The 12,742-nt window shown below is 34.0% G+C and overlaps 1 protein-coding gene across 1 annotated transcript in view; it reads right to left on the reverse strand.

Annotated features, from left to right (window-relative positions):
- LOC102803048 (inactive phospholipase C-like protein 2) overlaps positions 1-12,317 on the reverse strand; it is a 257,876-nt gene extending 245,559 nt beyond the window's left edge. Inside the window, exon 1 of the mRNA XM_085501454.1 lies at positions 12,147-12,317. The gene's annotated coding sequence lies outside the window, so the exon portion shown is untranslated. The remainder of the gene's footprint in view (positions 1-12,146) is intronic.
- Between the last annotated feature and the right edge of the window lie 425 nt (positions 12,318-12,742).

Here is a 12,742-nt window from a genome sequence, read left to right on the forward strand (position 1 = left end):
TAGTGCAATTTTAATGTCAACTTTCTTATATTATACAACAAGATGTTGTTCGGCCCTATTTGCTGAATAATGTTGGTAAAATGTCAAGATTTGTGCCTAACCTTTTTCTGGAAAGCAAGACCTGAAATATGGCTGTTGCAAAAATGTACCCTGGTTAATAACTTGTAAATTATAGCCTTAGTCCATAAAAGTGAGCCATCAGCAACGCAATGTTATACCATCTGCTGTAGTTGTGAACCTGACATGACTTCTCTGCACTGCACTGAAAGGAGACACTATTATCACCGCAGATTAGCAATAGCCAACAGATTTCCAGCATAAAACCTTCTTTGTTAATCGTTATAGAGTCAATAAATATCAAGATCCACGAGTTAGGGGCATGGTTTTCACCGGAAGCTTACATTCTTACATTCATAAATTTGCTACAAAATCATGAACCAGACCAAAGCCCCATCTAAAATCGAAAGTTTGTGTATCACATTTCTCAGCTATTTTAAGGATCAAAGGACTTTAAAAATCTCTTTGCCTAACAAAATTTACAAAAAAGTCTTACAAGTAATCATCAACGTTTGTTTGTTTTCACTACAATATCATCCAATATTATGAAGTATGCTACTACTCAGTAACCTATTAAACCAGTCATAATAGAATTGAAAAATGTTGAGGTAGGTGTTGTGATCAGCACCGCTGCCAAAGACTATTATGATGAACGTGTTCATTATTGTGTCCTGTTCTACTAAATCATAAAACTACAAAGCAGGTTTACAATTGTGTTGAGTATTCATGCTCAATTTTGTAAGGCACAGATTTCTCGGGTCAGAAAGGCAAAACAGAATCAGTGCAGTGTGGTAGGTGAATCCACACAAAGTTTAGTATGTGTTAATGGTAGATGCTATGGAAGCTGAAAATACAGGCAGAAAAAGCGGATGCTTTAACTAACAGCAAGCAAAGCAGAAACAGCAGAGGTTGTAACCACATGAGGCTAAGTGTTGAGGCAGTGGAGGCTGCTATGTAATGGTAGAAACAGCAGAAGCGTGATTGTTAATGCAAAGTAGGAAAATACAAAGCTTGAATATCCAAACATACTCTAGTAATAATTGCCCAAACCAGTGTGAAATACACAAGGAGTTGCAAAAGATTATGCAAATAATTGTGTCCATAAATACTGTTTAATGCAAGCATTGAACAAGCAATTAAACCAAAAAAATGCAGTACTGTAGAATACTTTATTTTCGCTTGGAATTTATTTTCGCTATTTTCGCTGAAGGGATGATTCCGTGAAAATAAAATCCAGCGAATATACTTTATTTCCTATATTTCACATTCAACTCATCAAAAATCAGTGAAAATAAATTCCATAAAGAATGCCCAAAAAGCCTTTTCAGCGAAAATTAATTCCAGCGAAAATAAAGTATTCCACAGTATTTATGCCAAATCCTTAACATACTTACTTTTTTTGACCATAGAAATTCCTCCGTAATTAACGTAAACGCAAATGCTACTAAATAGAGAAAATACTCTCTTAACACTTAACAGACCTAACACTACAGGAATCATTATTTCCATGGAAACAAATTCTATGATCTTAGTAATTAATTTCATTGAACCTTTCACACAAAATATGCAGAATTTATAATGCTTTGAACTTGTTGGCATTATTGCTAATAACCATGTATATCTTTAAGGATGCTGTATACGTTTTTGGTATTGATTTTCTAAACTGATATTTTCATATAAAATATTAACTGAACCACACAAAGCTATATATTGATGGAAAGCCTATTTCAGTGGATCATCAGTGAATTTCACAAAATTTCATCAATATGAAATCCTTTAATTCACTAAACACAACAAATTTCAGCAGAAAACAGATAGAGCTTTAATTTAATAATATAATAATAATTGTTTATTGCATCTTTAGAAATATACATTTCTTTCAGTATACATTGTATACCGGAGCAATAGAAATATTAATCAATACAGAAAAATAAAATAATTTTTCGTGAATTTCACAAAAATTTGTGTCTTGTGATTTAAAAGCAGTTTACATTATACATGCTTGAGGTAAATTATGTTCTTTCAGTTAACTAAGGGATTAACTTAGGTACACTGTATACACAGAAAATTTGATGTATATGGCTACATTGATGCATGTAAATTACAACCTTAATTTTGCTATATAGTCACAAAGATACTTTTAATGCATGATTTACCGTGGAAATTCTCAAAATTCTGTGCTGCTCATTGCCTCATTTCATTTATCTGCAACATAGAAGAATGTTTATTTGCTTCAGTAATCACAGAATAACTGCCCTCTAATGCCTTGGAGAACATACATTTCATCCATGTTGAATGAGAAAAAACTCTGATAGGCTTGCAGTTTGCTTGAGGGTACATGTGTCTTCACATACACACACTGACCATCAGAGCACATGACTACTGTACATGTTTTGCACTAGAAGAAGTGTGTCTCCAATTTAAGTGTAGATAAAACAAAAAGGTATATGCATTTATAGTGTACATACATTAAAATATGTTTTTTTTTTACCACAGAAGCCATTATTTAAAGTGCCTGTGCAATGCCCACCCTCACGTTTCCCATTTTAGATCTGTGTCCCACTGAAATGGGCAAGTATTGATTTTTTTGCTGAAAATGATTACTCGTATCCAAGTAAATTAGGGATATTTCTCGTGTTGTAGCCACGCCCACCTATCCTGAAACGGTCGACTGTTTCCGGATTTCCGACTCTCGCCGAAAGTGCGTCACCAAATGCCAAAATGTGAGAGGAAGTCATACCCCTGAGCTGTAATAACACTGGTCATTCAGTATACTTTTAAACAATATACATTTTTCAGTCGGCGTGTTTTTCTTTCTTTTTTTGTCTATTTTCTTTTTTTTTGAGAGAGAGTTTTTAGATGTTGTGTTGTGGGCAGTTGCAGTGAAACGTATAGTCATAGTGTAAGTATTCACATGTTTCTAATCGATCCGAAGGTGCGACATCAGTGGACGAAAGCCACTTAACCTCAGATTCCTTTTATTGGGGGGAAAAAACTGTCCTCGTCCATGAAAAAAACAACTAGGTTTAAAGAGAAACGCGGACAACATAAACGTGGCGCAACACTTTTGAAAGAAATAGATTCCGGACCATGATCACCGAGGCGGATTTCAGAAGAGAGAGGGACGTCCGGCAAGTGTTTCAAATGAGTTGACTTTTTTTGCGATCCTGATTATCGTTTTATAGAGACCATTTAGTTCCTGTTAAGTAAAAGGTAGCAATAATTTTGACAGTGACACGAAAACAAAGCGTCGGGCAAACAGGAAATTACACAGCCCTTACACACTGCTAATTGTTTTCATTTTCGAAGGCTAAAAGTTTCTGAATTGTTTGGTGATTGGTGTTGAATGTCAAATTCACACCTCTGTTCTTTTTTTACCTCCATGCTTGCAGCTTGATCTGCGTAATAATTTATGAAATAAGAATCCGGGCTTGGTCAATGTGTTTCCACCAAATAAAATTTTAATATGATGTTATAATTATGACAATCACGCCATGGATCACGCTGACTCAAATCCACTCTGAATTTATCTGTATGTGTGTCGATCTCGATTATTTTTGTTATCCAATTAAATGCCGCTTTTACAGACTGTAACGCACTTGCCCTCGTCGTGACCTGACGCGTTCACCTATTTCAACAAAATTTCAATTTATTTCCACGCGGCTGTCATTTATTTAGTAACTGTGATTTGTCGTTTTTTTTAATTATTTTATAGTGATCACTATAGTCTAATGTTTGGAATGTCAAAATATGTTCTCTTTTATTTTAATTTTAAAAGTTTTACTCAGACGATTGATGAAAAAGAACAGTGTAGTGACGTGCCTAGTGACCTGCTAAATAAAGAGATAATTCCGACGTAAAATTCTCTTTTTTCCAACGACAGTGTACAAACGTGCGCCGCTGATGATCACGGTGACCAGCTACACCAGAACGGACATATTTCGCATCTAACTCAACCTCATGCAACAAAAATTGATACTTTGTGTTCATTATGGTCCATTCCTTCTTGACGAAAAAGTACATAAGTGAAAATTTAGTCAAAGACGAGAAAACTGCAGAAGAAATTTGCCTTATTTACACGTATCGGCAATGCAAGCTGCCATGCGACTTCCTCTTCAGACGTCACAAGGGGAATTTCTGTATGCAAATAAGAAGCTAATGAGGAGCCTCGTTTTAAAATACACAAAAATAAGGTTGCCGTAGATTGAGTTTAAAACACATTTTTTCACTTAAAAAAAGAATTCATGCTTAGAAACATAAAAATTAATAATATTTATGTATCAATGGATAACTTTAGGCGTGAAAATAGCAGCCGTTTCACAGGCACTTTAAGCACATGTTCTACTAATACTGTACTTGTCCTGTTACAAGCACATCTCCAATAGAAGTGCATATAAACCGAAAATTGTATATGTACTGGAATCATTTAAATTATTACTTATTTCAACCATGGAAACACCTATATAATTTACATAAACATGCTTCTATAATAGAACAAATGGCATTTCTCTAGCGAGAACAAGAATGTAATCTGGCAGGATTACTAAGAAGTTAAATCCCTACATCTGAAGATACACTTCTCTAAGATGCTTAGGGTGGCAATACTAACAAGGAAGAGATAAAATGTCAGTTATGTCAGTAATCGGCTCCGTAATGTCTGGTGATCTCACAAACCAGGGACGTTAAGGCGTACACAGAATAAATTGTACATTGACAAATTATTGCGGATACACACCTGCCCGAGGTGATCAAGACACATGATACAACAGATGAATGTCAACAGTGTGTCAATTGATGCGTTCAGGCTACACTTCAGTACTTGGATTAAATTTACGTTCATCTAACGTTTGTACATTACCTGGACCCAGTTTAAGCAAATGCAACTTCTATCTATGGCCTCTACATAGATTCAAATGGACCTGGTAAATCGTTTTAACTAAGTAATTAGTAGTCAGGCACCCGTCTTTTGTGCATGATTAGATACACAATATTGAATCAATATTAAAAAAAAAAAAAATCTTAAATCCTCATTGTCTGAATAATCCTTTATATGTTGGATTTATCGAATATTGTAATGTATAAGCAAAGTGATATGTACCGAAACAGCAATTTTCACATAGCAACAGTCTCCTGGGACACCAAAATGTGTTCATTATTAATATAAAGAGAATATTATTAACACACGCTGAACGTACAAGGGCATGACAGCAGGTGGAATTGCAAGTTCAATTTTTACAAGGATTCTGTGTCTGTTACGTTTTTTTTATTTTTGTCTCATAATTTCATTTATTCGCTTGCCAAATGAAATAAGGTACATTTCTTTTTTGTAGTTGGTAATAAAATACAAAATTTAAGATTGATTTTGGCAATTCAATTGATATTCAATAACCTTCCATCGTAACATTCTACATCAATTTAACATCAGAGTTAACAAAGCATGAATGAAATGAAAGAAAATGAAAACCAAGGCAATATAATTCATTGTTTCAGGGTCAAGCATACTGAAGAGACTTTTATTGTAATAATTTAAAAGCTTGAGAGGAGTTCATACCTAAACTAGACACTATCTTGCGAGCATTAAAGTAGCATTCAACCAGTATCTAGCCAACATTAACCAGCATTCAACCAGCATCAAGCCAACATTAACCAGCATTCAACTAGTATTTAGCCATCATTAACCAACATTAAACCAGTATATAGCCAACATTAACCAGCATTAAACCATTATATAGCCTTCATTAACCAGCATTAAACCAATATATAGCCAACATTAACCAGCATTAAACCAGTATTTAGCCATCATTAACTAGCATAGAACCAGCATTCAGCCAGTATCTAGCCAACATTAACCAGCATAGAAACAGAATTCAACCAGTATCTAGCCAACATTAACCAGCATAGAACCAGTATCTAGCCAACATTAACCAGCATAGAACCAGCATTCAACCAGTATCTTGCCAACATTACCCAGCATAGAACCAGCATTCAATTATTATCTAGCCAACATTAACCAGCATAGAACTAGCATTCAACCAGCATCTTGCCAACATTACCCATTATAGAACCAGCATTCAATTATTATCTAGCCAACATTAACCAGCATAGAACCAGCATTCAACCAGTATCTAGCCAACATTAACCAGCATAGAACCAGCATTCAATTATTATCTAGCCAACATTAACCAGCATAGAACTAGCATTCAACCAGCATCTTGCCAACATTACCCAGCATAGAACCAGCATTCAACCAGTATCTAGCCAACATTAACCAGCATAGAACCAGCATTCAACCAGTATCTAGCCAACATTAACCAGCATAGAACCAGCATTCAACCAGTATCTAAACAGCATCAAGCCGACATTAACCAGCATTCAATCAGCATCTAACCAGTATATCTTGTTGTGGAGTTTTTTATTTATTAAAAACAATGCAGCACAGATGGGCACAAAGATGTGTATGTCAGCCAAGATAACCAAGACTTCAGATATTGACAATAGACAAAATACCAATAAAATAAATAAATATAAATATCTTTCATGGGATTACAAATCAATGTCAATCTATTGCCAAGCATCACGATTTTATCATGCTCACTGAACTTTGATAAAAAACAACAAGAATATCACATTACCTTTACATAGGACATTTCATGAGACAATGTTTTTGACTTTGTTAGCTGATATCGAGGGAACGAGAAAGAATTTTTAAATTACAAAAATTTAATTAGAGACTGCTGGTGCAAGAATGGTGTTCAAGTAATTGGCGACAAGGCTGTTAATTGAAGCAATGTTGTTAGGGCTGTTGTAAATACAAAACATGTGAGAAATAAAGAATTACTCATTCTTACATATTTGATTTGAACATTGTATACAAATTCTTTCAGTTTTATTCATGTTTATTTCACTGACAACAAAATGTCTTAAATTAAAATTCAGTTAACAGTAGAATGTATTGTTTCCTTCATAAATCCCTGCACATCAAATCTACTAAACTTGAACCAAATGAACATTTCTCCTTCTTCAGTTGGCTGCAGAAAACTTTTTAATTTAATTTTATGATTTTCACTTGATATTGTAAAATATTCTCTGCATACTTTTTCTGTTCTTCTTAAGCACAATAAAACAATTGGTGTAAATTAAAAGAAGTTCTGTCACTGACAGGTTTCTTGAAGTCATAATTTCAATCCTGAAAACGATTTTGTCTCCAATCACTGTCTTGAAGGTATTAATGGGTAAATACAGATACAAGTGAAATCTCTTGCTTTAATATGAAGGTGAAATTGGACATGAACATTCTAAATTGAAATAGTACACTTAAAGTATATGTTCAGGTTCACGTGATTTCTGAAATTTTCTGCCAAATTAAATTCATATTATTATTTTTTTGAATAATTAAAAGGGCTCATGTTGAATCGTAGTGATAAACAATTCAAACATTTTTGCTGTGAGGTAAATACAAACATTACTGCATTGGAAAGTAGAGCTGTGGAAGATAAGGGCAATGCCTACAGGGAAGTTCTCGTTCAACTTGGGCTTCCACATATTTTATCTTCTGAAACAATCAAACCACAATTTTACAATAGAATCTGATGACAATCTTACTGTGTATGATGGAATATGGTTCTGCTCATGACGCTAAGCCAATCTCTCTCAGTATGGGATATATAGTTTGATTCACAACTAGATTATGTTGGGATAAAAGATGAGAAAAATATTATAAATCTGAAAAAAAAAAAAAAAATTGCATGGGATGATTTTTTGTGAATTTTACACAGTGGAGAAAGCATACTGATTATGTACTGTACTATGTATGTAAGCACAAAATTAGACCGCATGTGACTGTATGTTAATTAGTCGATAGTTTGGATTGTGGGAAATATGGTATTTTTATTTTACATGTTATTTATGTGAATTTGTCTCTGAAGGCATCAACAAATGAGTCTTGATAAATAATACTATGCCGGACTGCCAGGGAACAAATATATGTATGTTTGGCTTGCTCAGTTCTCTCCTGCGTTTATTGCAAGATTTCATGTGCAGCTTTGCATTTGTCAGAAAAGAAAAAATCCCAACTGAAAGGCCCTTCGACAGAAACGAAAGAACAAGGAATGGTCATAAATACACAAGTTTTGAGTTATAGTATGACTAATCGTTATCCGTGAGGGAATGGGGGTTGATTTCAAGCTTGTTTAATTAGTTCCCAGTTTCCCTGGTTCTTGGCCATCTGATGAATTATTATATTTGTCATTTGACAAAATTATACCAGAAGTTATTTCTAGGATAACGGCGGTACTCGAAACTTGTCCATTGTGTGACACTGATAGTAAAAATAGTATAACTGCATTAGTTATTTGTATCTTACTGTTGTTTTTCTCTGTGTTTGATGTTTGTAATTTTTGCTTTTGTTTGATGTAATTTTTAGTAGTCAGTGATATTAGCCTTTGGCTAGGTATTTCAAACTGACTTTAAATAAACGAATTGAAAGGGTACAAATTATAAAAGATTGTTGATGGTCACATAACTTGTATCTTTCTATATTGCTATAATTCAGCAATATGATAATAATGTTAAATAAGATTGCTTAATGCAAATGATCAATTGGCAAATTTTCCCTTACAAATTGGCTGACCATTTGGGTTTTGACTAGCTGTCCCAATTGGCTGCCACTGACTACCCTGTTAGTAATTATGTCACCCAACCCACCCCCAAGGTTACGCCCACACAATTCATGTAGTAGCAAGAGATTGACATTGCAGAATTAATAATAAATCATTCAATCTCCTTTATAATCTCTTCAAATTGACAATGACAGTGAGTAACTATGGTAACCAGACTTGAAGTTAATGATAAATGCACTTGCACCATATAAATGCATCTTTCGATCTCATCAGGAACGTGCGTGTATTCCAATTTTTAGTGTGACCACAAGCAGGGTGATCTACTTCTTGTTCCTGTAGGTGGTTCATTACGTACCAAATCCAAATCTTGTACATGAGAGTTTGACAGGGTTACAAAGAAAAACGACTTATATGATGAGGTTCCTGCGCTGAGCAGCTTCAGCAGATCTATTAGGAAATTCATAATTTAAATATACTTCAACAAATAATGAATAGTTCGCACATGAACCAACTATACATGATAAAATCATGATGCCTCCAATCAACCCATGTCCTAAAAAAGGTAACCTATATGTACATTTAGTCCAAACTCAAAACTGTCACGGAAATCACCAGCAAGTTGTCAATTTGCTACAGATCGGGACGGTATAAAGGGAATAAAATTTTATGAGAATAACCAATCTATAATTTTATTAATCAAGGGTGATTCAGTAACTAATTACAACTATATTCCTAAAAGGAATGCACACATACTAGCATTGCTATTTTGAGTTATATTATATTATATTATTGCTCTGTTTGGTAACACCTCAATTTTGAATTAATCAGTAAAGTAAACAGGCAAATAATCTCTCTGTTTGTCAGTATAGTGTCTGGAACACCATGCTTCACCAGACACATGTAATTATCCAGATTGACGGCACATTGTTTCTTTGGTAATGATTAACTTATAGGTAAATATGAACAAGAACAATGAAAAAGACTTATGAATGGTCAATAAACATCGTCAAAATGAAAACTGACATTTAATGAAGCACCGCAGTGAATATGAGTTCCATGCCATATAGAATACAAACATAATTTAGTTTTCAATGGAATAAAAAAAAAAAATCTAAAGTACACAAGGTTATTTTGTGGCCAGTTCCCACGACACATGTCATGTTCCTTTTAGATGCGAGACCCTCCCATTTTCTCATCAGTAATCTATGTTGAGAAAACCAAAAACCACTTATAGTATGATCATGTATTTTTTTTTATCTGGTTTATGATATCATGTAGTAATGTATACAGATTTGAAGGTAAATTTCAAAGCAATTTTAGTAATCAGGCCATACATGTCAATTTTCATTAAATGTTCATTAATGTTCATACATTAATTATGACGTTCTGAGGTGATATATTAATTTACAGCAATAAAAACATTCATTAACAAAAACAAAATCCAGCTATACATGTAATAGTATTAGACACTGAAAAAATAATCTTATTATAATTTGTGTTCCATGCAGCTATAATCGGTAGACAAAATGTTTCAAATTTATTGATCCTAGGGGAATATTTCATTTGCCCCGTTGTAAGAAAATACCAGACATAACTATCTATCTCAATTACACTTGTACATTCCACAGAATTCGTAAAGAGAACGGTTGCTGAGATATTACACTGCAGGACTTAAGTGAGTATTCTTCAAAAAAAAACATCCACCAGATACAAATGCAATACAACTTTCGACCTTGAAGTGTCAGAGAGAGCCACATCTTCTGCTGCTTGCCACTGACATTACTGTACATCACTGGCTAGTAATAAAAGAATAATACTACCATAATTCTTATTTCTGTTCACCTGCTCTCAAGTCATAAAGTAGATTTCTTTTCATTTCAATTCTCCACAGAATATTTCTATTTCCTTGATTTCCTCTGAATGAGCAATGATTTTTATTGAAAGGAGATTCGTTGTCAAAATTTGTCGATAAAAATCGAGTACACTGCTATGTTTAATTACATTTAAATTTAAAATCAGAAATTAAATGGCAATTAAATCAATTTTTGATATTTGAGTATCAATGTCATACTATCCTGACTGCCATCTATCTCCATGGATAAAAATAAAACACCATCTTCACACCATACTTGTGTCCCTTACATTTGTATTCTCGTTGAAAGCATTAAAATTCTCTGAAGAGCATAATTAATTAGTATGGTATACATGTACTGGTAATACAGAATTAAAATATCAGTTATTTTAAGCATATAACTTATGGATCGAGTATATATTTTAGGCTATATAATATATGTTAGGCAAATAGATAGCATTTCTTATTCCACTCACAGACAAAATGCATTTACAAATAAATGAATTGAATTGACCATCTCTGACTATGTTATAAGAATCTTGTAAAAGAAAAGCAGGATCTGGACACAGAATAAACATTTTCTCAAGTATACTCACATGTATACTGTGGAATACTTTATTTTCGCTGGAATAAATTTTCGCTAAAAAGGCTTTTTGGGCGTTTTGTATGGAATTTATTTTCACTTATTTTTGATGTGTTTAATGGGAAATAAAGGGAAAAAAGTATATTCGCTGGATTTTATTTTCACGGAATCATCCCTTCAGCGAAAATAGCGAAAATAAATTCCAAGCGAAAATAAAGTATTCTACAGTATTCAAGGAAATATACCAGAAGTCATTATAGCATTTCTTTGACCAACCCCTGTCCCCTTTCAAAGATCTGGAGGTATATTTATACTACATCACAGTCGCTCAACAAGGGAGGGACTGTGATTATGTGTTACACATTCTGTGCTGACAGCCTAGCATTTTACAATTGTGTATTCTCATGCAAAACAAAAATTAACTACCGGTATAAACACAATGGAACAAATAGTAAACAATTTCATTTTATTGAGTAATTATATTAGACAATATTCTAAGAAGACCCAAAATTGCGTATTTTAGTTCATAATTTCATTTTCCAGAGTTTTTATTAGAACGGCGACTGTCAATGCCTATTTATTTATATATATACCAACAGTAATATTATGGTAAGACATCGCGATAGCAGAATAAATCAAGCAGTTACCGGCACATCTCTGTGCAGTCACTTGCCTGTAATGCGAGTATATTTTTCCGTTTTTTGGTAAACTGGTGGAAACTTCTCATCGAAATAATCCCCGGTGAAAACGACGTAAGTAAGCAACCAATATGTTCCCACAAAACACGGCCGATCGAACTGTCTTGGGTGGCAGCGATTTGTCAGACGGCAGTTCGGGTCAGTGATAGGTTCTTCCATCCACAACTACTGTTGATGCAAATACTGTATTTGCAGCCGCTGGCTCAATATAGGCCGCGTACATTGTACGGTACCCTGCCACCGCTCGACAAATCAAGTCAATGTTCGCGCTATCGAAACGCCAGAAGCAAAATAAATATGATCGATCAGGTTTGCAAAGAAAATATAGTTTACGTTACCTGTGATAATAATCAACGTAGTTTTATCCCTTGGTACGTGGTCGTCCGAGTAGATGACAGCTCAACAGAACCACTGAAGCCCAGCTATGAAATCTGTTTTAAAATCCCATCAATGAACGTACATTTTGTTTTCTCCGACGAGACACACTGACCCAAGTTAATCATTTACATATAGCTAAGGGGTCAGAAATTGATCCTCAAATAACGTAAATGTGATAATATGGCAGCCTATCTAAGTCTCAATGATAATCCACAACCGCAGGGGTAAATCTTTACCAGCAGAACAAGGCCTCCGTCCGAAATTATATTTTTCAATTGAAAATGAAAGTTAGTACTCAACATTGCGTTTAACTCTCTTATTTCCATTCACGCCATTTTCTGGAATTTATGCGTCATTTATAGATAAAATAACACAATACTTATAAATATGAAATGCTGATGTAGTTAAATATTATGTGTGAGGTGTTATTTTTTTTATCTTTAAATACATTAGTTGTGAAATTCCCGTACAAATTAATGTGAACTTATAAAACTGAGTAGCATTCACTCAAAATGTCCTGGGTGATCAGATATGATTCTGCGGTGGATTAAAATTC

This window comes from Saccoglossus kowalevskii, chromosome 7, assembly GCF_978046115.1.
Source record: "Saccoglossus kowalevskii chromosome 7, keSacKowa6.1, whole genome shotgun sequence".
Taxonomy (NCBI): Eukaryota; Metazoa; Hemichordata; class Enteropneusta; family Harrimaniidae; genus Saccoglossus; species Saccoglossus kowalevskii.